Source organism: Cryptomeria japonica, chromosome 9 (genome assembly GCF_030272615.1).
Source record: "Cryptomeria japonica chromosome 9, Sugi_1.0, whole genome shotgun sequence".
Classification (NCBI taxonomy): Eukaryota; Viridiplantae; Streptophyta; class Pinopsida; order Cupressales; family Cupressaceae; genus Cryptomeria; species Cryptomeria japonica.
Window position 1 is genome coordinate 590,391,028 of NC_081413.1, and position 12,440 is coordinate 590,403,467.

The following is a 12,440-nucleotide window of genomic DNA, read 5'->3' on the forward strand; positions in this document are numbered from 1 at the left end:
CCTCCAACCCTTAGGTAAGTGAAGTGACTAAATTGTGTAAAGAAACTGTCGTAGATGTTAACAAGTTCAACAGCTTCTGCAGACATCCTTCTATGCAAGTTACCTTGTAATTCAAAGGTCAACCTCCCAGCGAAAATATCATTCCAATGGAGATAATCATCAACATGCCCTTTTAAAGTCAAATTATGATGATACTCATAAATTCTTATGCCTTGAACCCATTTTGCATGGGACAATCCAGACCATTCTCTCACACAGGCAAGCATATATAACAGATAGGAAGACATATAAAAGTTAGGCATTCCAAGATAATTACTCAAACCTTTGTGTAACCTTTCTGCGATAACAGTTCCCCAGTCGATGAACCGGTTTTTATCCAGAGTGACCTGGATGAAGAAATACATCCAGTCCTTCGAAAAGAAAGAGTGGGAATTGCCCTTTACTCTGCTTAACAATATTACCAAGTCTCGTATTGCGGGAATTAAATGTTCACGGGTTAGAGGTCTGGGCAGCCTTGAGCCTCCTTTTTGGAATCTTAGAAGCCAATTCCGTGCAATAACAGTTCTGCAATACTTCTTTTTCTCAGAGAAAATTCCATAGGATTTCCAAATCGTCCAATCTTCATAGGGTTCCCGTTGTGGGATACCCATGGCTACCATTACTGTCTGTCTATGAATGGATAACAAAACCTCACCATTGTTTTTCCTTATGAATCTATTACCCTTGTCATAATGATTCATACATTCTAAAACTAATTCAGGGCAAGGAGCAGCTGTGGGAAATTTGGCTGCTTCTAATAATCCGCTCTATGCAATATCTCTCATCATAGGATCTGCGGCTGGGTTCCTTACTCTTTCTAGAAAAACATCTAAATCCAGTTGAACTAACGTTGTGTCACCTAGTTCTGGTAAAGAGCTTACAAGGGAAGACGAGTTCACTAATTTGGGCAAAGTAGGCTTCATGCTTAGCTCGTGATTTTCCCCAATTACCCCAGGCAAAGAAGGAAAGGAAAAATGGAAACAAACAGCTAACAAAATACCTAGATCTTTTAAAGCAAACTGCAACAATTGAGAAAGTTGTTGAACATACCTTCCTCTAACATCTGCAAATCCCTATCGCAGTCTATTTCTCCTGCTCCAAAAACTTCTTCTCAAAACTTTCCAAAGAAAATGATAATTTTGATATGACGACTACTTAGTTTTAAAGCCAAGAAAATTTTACCCATCATTACCAAAAACTGTCTTCATTACTCTTCGTTCGTGTGACCTTACTTTGAAATGATTGCGTTGGAGCATGCTTTAAATGCTAAGTCACTTCACTTCTGACACTACGGATCTTCACACATACTTGCTATAAATGATAGATTTCAAATCATTGAAGAAAGAATATTCCTCACCTCTGCGGCCGTTTATCATATCCTAAAAGTCTACGTCGTCACCTCGTGGCAAGTCACATGTCTTCCAAGAAACCTATACATCAAACTCTGAACTTTGCGAAACAATTGCGACACAACATTAACATGACAAATCTTGAACCTTGAACCTTGAACCTAAAAGGTTCAAGTTCAAGGTTCAAAGAATGCAAAATGCCGACAAGGACTAGTAAAGACTTAAAACTGTGCAGAAGAACAAGACATTCAAAACAACGCCTGTTGAACTTTGAACCTTGAACCAAAAGGTTCAAGTTCAAGGTTCAAGTTCAATGCAGTGAAACTTAAACGACATAACAATGGTAGAATTACATGAGGAAGGTTAAGGAAATAACTTGACCAACGGATTAGACAGACATTACTTCGAACAAAGACACATATGGAATGGAAATTTCTCTATTGTCCCAACACTATCCAAAAGTATAATAATTTTCCCTACAATAGTGTAGCATGCAAGTTATTTCTCATAGTAAGTTTCATCCACTATCCAATTGCAACAACTTCTCACTTGATTATTTTTCCTATCCCTTCTAGACCCATCTATTGTTCTATAGATTTATTTTAAAACTTTTATTAGAAATATAAGAGTCACATTTCTTCTCATACTCCTTCATGTATCCTTCTTGTCCCACCTCTAGTCAATTGAAGTAAATTATTTGCTCCATGTTCTTCTCCTATCTCCCCAACAAGCCAAGGAAAGCAATATTTGTAAGGTGATTCTCATTCTCCTACATCTCAAATATGCACTTGATTAAACTAATTGGCTAGGTTATGTAAGTTGTGATGTTGTTCCACTACTTACACTAATCTCAATCAACCTCCACTTCCTATGGTTTGATCCAAATAGTCTTGTCTCCTTCGATTGATCCTCCCTTACTCCATAAATCCCTAATTGACCTACGTGATATGAGTGTTATATCTAGTGTCATCCTTTCCTCCCTTTTTCCTTTCACACATGCTCACCACCAAATATTTGTAAAACTTAACTCAACCTTATATATTAGCATGCCTCACTCTACTCCTAAACATAAACCTAAATACTATACTAAACTATCTTTTTACTAATCTAAGCCTAATCCCATCTCACCACCTCTCATCTCTTCTATATTAGTTCCCCTATCAAGGACAACCCTCCTCCACCCTATTCTACTATCTCTACTCTTCACATTTCTATTCCTAGTAGTGAGGAGCATTGGTTTTTTATTCCAAATCTAACTCACTGGCCCCTTTTTTATTAGAGTACCTATTTGACTCAGTCGTAAATATAATGGAATTTTCAATTATCTTCACATCAACATTGATATTTTTCCCTTATATAGATGTTATACAACATTTCATTCCTTTTGATGTTCCTCCATATTATGTTGCTCATACTTCTACTCATGTTATTCTTGTTGAGCAATTTCACCACATGGTACTCATTTATACCCACTTGAGCTACAATCAATACAATATGAATCGATAGATTTAGAGCTCCATGATTACCATTTTTGTTCCATGTGTGTATGTGTTTGGTTTTCATATTTATTTATTTTCTTTCTTTTGTAATTCCATATACTTATTGTTAATTCTCTGTTAGTTTCTTCTAGATGACCTATATTTCCCTTACAGGTGCATGTTTATAGCAGGAGCATAATGTTGTGACATTATTTTATTTATATTTACATTTCATATTAAGATATTTAGGTCTCTCACATGTTAACCAAAAAATTTATTTGTTTTCTTGCTATGTGTCATTCCTCCTTTTTACTTGAAGTTTTTTATGCTTGGGAAATTGAAATAATTCATTCCTTATTCCAATTATTATTCTTATATGTGTATGTTGACCCAAACCATTTAGATCCCTTTGCTAGATGTTTTTTTATATTACTAGAAGCAAAAAAAGGGTGTTGACCCTATAACAAAACAACCCAATGGTAGCTTAAGCAAAAACAATAAACCATTAATAATACATTAACACCATATTAACAGTATAACTAATCTTAATATTAAAAAAAAGTTTGTAGATTACATAACCGATAGTAATAAAAAATTTAAATAAAAAGACCAAAATGACCCAAAAAAGCTAGCGGCTAAGCAAAGAGACCATCCTAGTCTTCAGTGAGGAACTTGAACAGTTCCTTATAATTCATGTCCTTGTGACTATCTTTACTAAGTTCCTTCTCCTGTAGAAAAAAAAGTATGGTGGCCGACCTATGCATGACCTTAGAGATAAATCTATAGATGTTCACTAGCTTCTTTTCCAATTTTGACACCTTAAGCTTAAGCATCAAGAGTTAAATAGTAGCAGCATCACATTTAGTGCATGCATGTGAATCACTAGCCTAGTGAGCATCTCTAGAAAAGTCTGTTGAGGTCTCCTTGGTGTTGTTTAAGTCATGAGATTTCCTTGTCCTTCTCGATGTCTTCATATTCCTCCTCTATCTCAAACTTCATATTCCTCCTCTGTCTCATACTTCTCCTCATTAACATCAACATTCATCATCTCCTTATCCTCGGCCATGGGTAGGCTCACAAGTCTATTTGATCTCTTGGGGTTAGAACAATCAATGTGCTTAGTCTCTTCATTTCTTTTTTCTTGAATCACTTCCTCCTCATTATTAATCTCCTCAATCTTTAATTGGGTCAAATTTTTCTGCACTTTTTAGCAAGCAGCATTTTTTTGTTTCAATTTTCCCCTTTTACCCAAATAATTGGAAGAGTTATGTTTAAGGTTGGAGAGACCTTGGGTAGACAGGTTGTGCACAATATGAGGGGTTCTTAGAGTGGATGTTTTGGCATGAGGGGTAAGTAGGCTAGAGGTAGTGGATGTGGTAAGTTGGGAGGGGGTCTTAGTGGCCACATTGCCTTTAGACGGGGAGTCTTTGCTAGCACGAAGAAGCTAGATACACTTCTTCTTACTTTGATGGCCACTAGAGAATCTGACATAGTTGTGGCCAAAGGGGATTTAGAGCACCGGGGGTCCTCAACAAAGAAAATTAGCTTAGGGGGACATGGGGCTAAATATAAATGGTAAAGGCAAATGGTAAGCCCATTGTGAAGGGGAATGGGATTCTTCTCGGAGATATTAGCCAATTCAAGGGCATCTTTGATAGAGTTTACTAGAGAATCTAACAAAAAGAAAGGGAAACTAATGACGGAATTGTTGTGAAAATGATTAAGTAGCATAAAAATAATAGTAGTAGTAGACTTTAAACCTTCCTTCCAATGTAAAATACTTCATAAGAATTAAACATACTTTGCCCCAAGATTTTGGCATCCCTTTATCAAATCCACCATAGAGTTTAATGGGATTTTCACCCACAATGGTTGGCCAACAAAGATAATACCATGTTGGGAACAAGGCCCACCAAGTGACACAGTGTGGCTAAAGAAACAACCACCAAGTCATGCATACTAAGCAAGTGGTCCAGTAAGAAGAAAGTCATACCAACAATAGGACCCACCACAAACATAGTGATGTCGGTGGGATATCCACTCATTAAACTAGATATGAGTCAGTGTCTAGTTCAAAAAACCCCACAAGAAACTAGCGACCAACTAATTATGAATCATAATAAGTCGCCCCAGTATTGGGCTCCCCAACAACTAAAATTTTCAATCACCATTAATAAGATGAATGTACCACTCCTTAGAAAGGAGTCTTCTCACATTTTTAGAGAAGCACATGAAGCTTCACCAATGTCTTAAAGACACACTAGTTGTTCCTAGACTTGTCACAGCTTCAACTTCATTGTTACCTTCTCTATAGGTGTGTTTTAGCTCAAACATTTCAAGACCCAAAAGGAGTTTGTGAATATCATTTATAATTTCCTCCAAAGCCCAACCTAGATGGATAGAATATCTAATAGCATCAATAACTAGTTTGGAATCCCCTTCAATAAGGAGGTATCTAATACCATTAGATAGGGCAAACTTGATCCCCTAAAGAAGAGTCATAGCCTCCATCATATTATTAGTATTAACGCCAAGGCCTCCCGGGGCATAACTAGCCACCATTGCCCTTATATGGGACCTTACTATACCTCCCCCACCAAGAGGGCCCAGGTTACCCTAGGCCATCCCATCAAAATTAACTTTGCACTATCCACTTTAGGGAGGTAATGATTTAGTATTAAGATGGACAATATGCTTAGAGTTATCATACTTGTAGAAAGTATTTGGAAGACCCAGATTGGCACTATGATAACTTCAAGCGAAGTTGGGGGCAAACCAGTGAGAAAGAAAGATATTATCCTGCATGAGCTTTAAAAAAAATTGAGAATACCTCCGAGCTATTTTCCTCTCTCTAAAGATTTGAATATTTCTTTCCTTTCATAGGCTCCAACAAAGGTGAGGATGGATTCGCCTCCATAATTTTTTAATGAGTGGGTAGTGAGAGGGGTAAATCTAATAAATGATTAGAGAAGGAAACACTTTGTTTAGAGTTCAGATGATTTGGAGCTTCTACAGCAAATATCCCCTCAAATTGTGGGAAAATGTGCAATGTAAAAGAATATGTGGGATTGTTCTTTGTCTTGCTTACAAAGGACGCATCTATTGGAAGTTGGAATCTACACTTCATTAGATTATCCTAAATTAGGTTTTTTTTGTGCATCACCATTTACTACATGAAATTAATCTTAGGGAGGAGTTGAAAGTTCCATACTTACCCTCAAAAATCACAATTATTGTCTTCATTTAATAGTAGATTGTAAGTCAATTTCATTGAAAAGTTTCCTTTGGGACACTTGGTCCAAACAAATCTGTCCTCTCTGGGAAAGAGGGAAAACTTGATCCTTTGGAGATCTTGTTGTAGCAAAGAGGCTTTCTAACATAAGTGATTATGATTATGATAGCACATTCCCAAATTCTTCCAAGAATTTTCATACAACAGGTAGTTAGACACAGAGGAATTGAAAGACCCTTTCACATGGCCTTTGAGATCCTTGTAAGTGGTGTGGGAAGAAAGGGGTTGGTCAAAGAGCCATTTGTAATCCCAAAATAAAATAAAACTACCATTCTCTACCTATTGTTTTAGGCCCAAAGATATTAATCGACAAGTCTTAAGAATGTTATTCCAAACATGGGAACCACTTGGGAAACCAGATTTAATAGAACCCTATAAAAAAATTCATTATAAAGGTGTTTGGCAGTCATAATTGTACACCAACCTTTGTTGTTTAGTGTAAGAGTCCATCCAATCTTAGCTACCAAAGCTTTGTTTGGGCGATCAATTTTCCTTATACCTAGAACACCTTATTTCTTAAGAGAGAAAATTTTATCCTAGGTAACCTAAGCTAATATTTTACTTTCCTCCATTCCAAACCATAGGAATTTCCTCTAAAATTTCTCATTTTTTTGAGCCATGCATAAAGGGATTTTGAACAATGAGAGGAAATAAATCAAGGTGCATTGAAGAGATGCAACAAGAAGTTGTAATTTTCTAGCATTACAAAGGAGTTTTCCCTTCCAACCAACAAATTTATTTTGAATCCACTTAAGGATAAAGTTCCAAAAGGTAAGGGTGACCTCTTTAATAGTAAGAGGGAGCCCCAAATAAACTCCAGGGAGGTTAGCACATTGGTTACCTAGAATGTTTTGAATTTTTTTCTTTCAAGCAAGTCATGTTGAAGAAGTAGATCTTACTTTTCTCATAACCGATGCACCATCTTGAGACCTTAGCATAGTTGTTAAAGCATGTTTTCCATCTCCTATCCTCTACCGTTTAAGCTATACCAAACAGAATAATATCATCCATGAATTATAACAAAGCAAAGGGAGAAAGGATGACACAAATTTGACACCTTTAAGAGTGCTATCAACAACAAGTTTTAGAATGTTCCTTACCAACACCTCAGCCAACATGATAAAAATTTAAGGGGAAAGGGGGTCCCCTTGTAATATCCCCCTTTTAGACCCAAATAAACCTGTTGGAACCCCATTCACAAGGACAAAATACTTAACCGTAGTCACACATTCTCTTATTAGACTGATTAAGCGCTCTTGGAAACCCAATTTATTAAGCACTTTAAAGAGAAAGTCTCATTTTACCCTATCACAAACCTTGGAAGTATCAAGTTTGAGAGTCACGCATTGTGTTATGTTGTTTGTTCCTATGTGACATTGTTTCTTTTCTTGGTGTCATTACATGAGCATAATTTTAGGTGTATCAGTCTTGTAGCATTGTCTTTTGTGTTTCTCCTTAGGTGCATCTCTTTCCATTTATTGAATTTGGGATCATATCCATTTATACATGCCTCTTATCTATATCTTTCACCTTTTTCCTCCCATGTACCTTAAAATTAGTTGCACATTCCTAGTTAATGCAAATATATTAAGGGAATTCCTTTTAATTACACATGTGCATCCATAGATATGTATAAAAATATTAAATTGGCATGCTCTTTATCTAATTGGTATCTTATGGTCTCAAGTATAAAAAATTGTTGGGATCAACCACCCTTATTAGGACCACCTAACATCAAAACATACTAATCCATGTAATATGAGGTATTGTTGAATTTTGCAACTCAAGAACCCATAAGATCAAATGACAAACAAAACACTCTCCACAAAGGAGACTTGCACAAATGAATGTTATATTACTCAAAATAAAAGACTATAGGATGAATTACAATTTTAAAATGAGGTGCTTATAAAGAAAGTACAAAGATGCCCTAAGATAAATTCGGGAGAATTGAAGTACAAGCACGAGGAGCTAAATAAAGCTTAACTCTAGCTAAACTAGATGCACAACTAAAGAAAATAGAAGCAAATAGTCCTAAGTGAACTTAAGCAAAAAAGCATAACTAGTTGTAGAAAAACAATTAATAGCTAAATATTCTCTATTACCCCCCCTTAAGTGAAACTTAGGGTGAGTAAAAAAACTCTAAATGCATGAATGTAGAGAAGGGTCCTAACAATAAAAGGCCTGATTAGGTACCTATGTAAAAACCAATGAAGTCTATATAAGAAGAGGAAAGGAGAAAAACCAAGTGGGAAAAAACACCTCTCCAAAAGTGAGAGATGCAATACATGAAAAAATATGAACTGCTAAAAAAAAGAAGGCCTGAGATAGACCCCCCAAGGACAACTTCCTTCACAAAAGTATAATCAAGATTCCCCCATAGAAGAGAAAAGAAGAGATGTTGTGTCACCCCAAAAGAGAGAAGCTCTAATGCCAAAGATGAAGGCTTGAGGACAAATGCTAAAGATGATTCAAGAGCTGCAAACCACATGTCTCCTCTTAGGAAGAAACAAATCCACTGGCCAAGGCTGAAGCAACTCCATGAACGTATATGTGGAAGGAATATTATCAAGATTTGTGCCATGAATGCTGCTCAACAATCCATATATTTATATTATGATGTGTCATATCAATTGAAGAAAATCCAAACAACTTTGAAGATACCTAATGAACAACCTTTGAAGGCACTAAAGATGGGATGACAAGAATTCTCAAACTAACATCAAAGAGGAAAGAAAGATCCTCAAATATATCCCTAATGTCTACAATGTGCGACTCAACAAATAGCCCTCCAATATCTAGCAAGAAGCCATCCAACAAAGTTGAAATTGGAAGGGAATGAGTTAATCAATAGGGGCGATGCATGAGCCAATATCAATTTGACCAAGAACAATAGAAGATGATGAAGACTGAGATGGTGTCTGAATATAAAGAGTCGCATCTAAGATATAAGACTTGGATTGATCAGAACATGAAATACTTGTGATATACTAAAGAATCTCAAAAGTACCATAATCATAGGGTATGCAATTTGCATGTGCAAGCGAACTTACATAATCTGTTATAGGATCCTCTAGAAATTGATAGATATGAGAGTCTCCATACATCTCCCAAAGTTGAGGCCAAAGTGCATGGGAACGTTTAATGACTAATAAAGCACACATAGTGTCAAGATCAACACTAGAATAAATCACTCCTAAAACATGGTCATTAATGATCCTACAAGCGTACTTACTCCTCTCTAAATTTGGTTGAGGTACAAGTCCATATAAATAGGGTAAAAAATCAAACCACAAAATATATGTCAAGATGTCCTCTCGCCAAGACTCATGATTGCCCCTTCCCAGGTTGATAATAGAAGGATGAATAGAAAAACTCATGATACCTCCTCAATGAAATAATCAAACCCCAAGAATCGCAACATATGTAAACCACATCAAGTAGAACAAACTCCAACAAACAAATCCATCTCAAGTGCAAAAACATCAAAGTTATGGACCAAATAGTGAAAACATGAAAATATGAATAAAATGTACCTGAAACACAATATTCAAACAATACTAGTAGATCTACGTAGATGACACTAAGATCTTTCTAACAATACACGTAGTTTGGAAAACGAAGTTCATTTGACCAAGTTATGGTCTCAAAAGTGCAAAAAATAAGTTCGAGCTTAGAGGCTTGTAGTAGTCACCAGGAGAAAAAACTAACAAAACTATCACTATGAGAATATCGGCACCGAAACCAGCTTTCCGACGATATGCAAAAGTCAAAAAACAAACATTGTATTAGCAAGTTATAGCCAAAAAACCAACATTAGATATTTAGGGTGTGGAGTGGTCAAAATGGTCAACTATTGATGTCAACAAAATATTTCTAGAATATTACCTATCACTAGGAAAAAATTAACTCCATTAAAAAAATTAGGTCGTCATAAAAAATCCACCTTGCGAGAATATTCTTCTTACCTCCCAAAATATACTCCAATTTTTTTTAGGTACAAAAGGACAAAAATAGGCTGATGTATGGCCTATGTAGAAATTCTACATATGGAAGCCTACAAGGTGTGAATGTACCTTTTGCTTGATTAAAATTTGTCTACATTTTTTTATTGAATTTCACCTTCTTTTTCAAAGAAAATTTCGCAAAATAATTTTTTTTATTTTTTGGCAAATAAAGGGACATGCGTAAAAAAAAATTACCAATGATTTTTTGTTTGTATTGTTGATGTCGAGGAAGGTGGGTTTGTATGGATTCGTATAGGGATTTGTTCCTTCTAGAAAAATGAAAAAAAAAAAATCGCTCTGATTTTGACGAATTGATAGGCGATTTTAGAGTTCTTGGGCTTCCTAAGCGTGTCACTGGTGACCTTCATTTTTCCTCAAACTAACTATATTTTCTAGCTACCTCCAAAACTCACCTAAAAAAACATGCCCTTAGACAAATTGACCCCAAATTTTAACTTCTTGGATTTTTGACGAAATGATAGTCGATCTTAAGGTTTTTTGACACAACGATAATGCTTGTTTTCCTCCAAAGTTGATAAAAAAATCGCCCACCTCCAGATCCACAAAAAGTAAATTTGTGACCCTGTAATGCTTCTAAGCATTGAAGAAACTCTCCAAGCTTGAGAAGGGGTTTGTCAAATTCGTCCTACCATGTTGAATTTTGCAACACAAACACCTGTAAGATCAAATGACAAACAAAATACCTTCCACAAACGAAATATGTATGAATGAATGCTATATTACTCAAAAGCAAAGAATATAAAATGAATTACAATTATATAATGAGGTGCTTATAAAGAAAGCAAATATGTCTTAAGTTAAATTTAGGAGAACTGAAGTGCAAGCATGAGGAGCTAAATAAAGCTTAACTCGAATTAACTAGATGCACAACCAAAGCAACTAGAAGTAAGCACTCCTAAGTGAACTTAAGCAACAACAACAACAACAAAATTATTCTAATATTGCTTGTGTAAATTTTTTTGTTCAATGTATTTGTTTTGTAGGTATTCAATTTGAGAACATATTTCTTTTGTTTGGAGAAAATGTTGCATCCTCTATAATATCCTTTTTTATAATAATATTATTTTTATGTACTTTAGCATAGTTATCATTTAGTATTATCAACTCACTAAAATGGAAGGAAAATGTAATATTGAAAATTGCATAACTAGCAATTTTCATAATATATTTTGTGTACGCAAATTTCAACATATACATACATATAACTTGTTGAAATCATATTTAATTTTATTTGCATTTTAAGACAATAAATTTTCAATAGCAATATTTAATTAAAATATAATAATCATCTTTAAAAATATAACTCAATTTTTAAAGTTTATTGTATGTAAAAAATTAGAATGTTTCAATGTGGACTGTATCAAAAGTACATGTACAAATTGTGGGGATTTCAAGAAACATCCACTAGTTAAAGATGTTAATGATTCAATAGAATTTGTTTAGAAAATATTTGAATATGCGAAATATGTAACCAAGCTAGGAGTAGTTTAAAATAAATATCCTTGAATGAGCAATTATAAAATTTTATAGTTTTGTATATCAAATAAAGCATTGTCATGGTGTTAAGTGGTAGAATCAATAATTTTATGAGTCAAATAATTGCTTTTCACATGCCTTATTATCTTTGTTATGATTTTTTAAATAATTATATATTCAATCTTCAAAATAAAATTTGCATCAATATTATCATTAAAAGTAGGTAGTAAACTTCATACAAGTATGTTATAAATATATTGAGTTTCATGTGGATTAGTAATACACATGAACACATAATCATGAAAGAGATTAATTTTTATATTAATGACGAGACTAGTGAAAAAGGACTATGTAGCTCATTATTTTATATTATATTTTTTTTCATGATTTAAGATGATTTAGCAATAGTATTTTAGATTAATAAGTTTCATTTAATAGATGTATTAGTTAGTTTTGAATTTAAATCTTGAAACTTATATTAAATTACTTTTGAACAACTCAACATATACGATTTTTTTCATGATTTTGATGGTTATATATTTTATAATTTAATTTAATTCTACAAAATATTTAATTAGTTTACCTAGTATCATTTGAGAAAACATTTTTTTCTAGTATCATTTGAGAAACATTTTTTTTTAAGTTTAACAATGGAGCTAGAGAATGTGTAAAAGCAAGCACTTCGCTAGCATGACTTTGTAGGTAATATCATATTTAGTAGAATATAAAATTAATTAGTAGTTGACAACTCATCACATTGCTCGTTAAGAAAAGAATG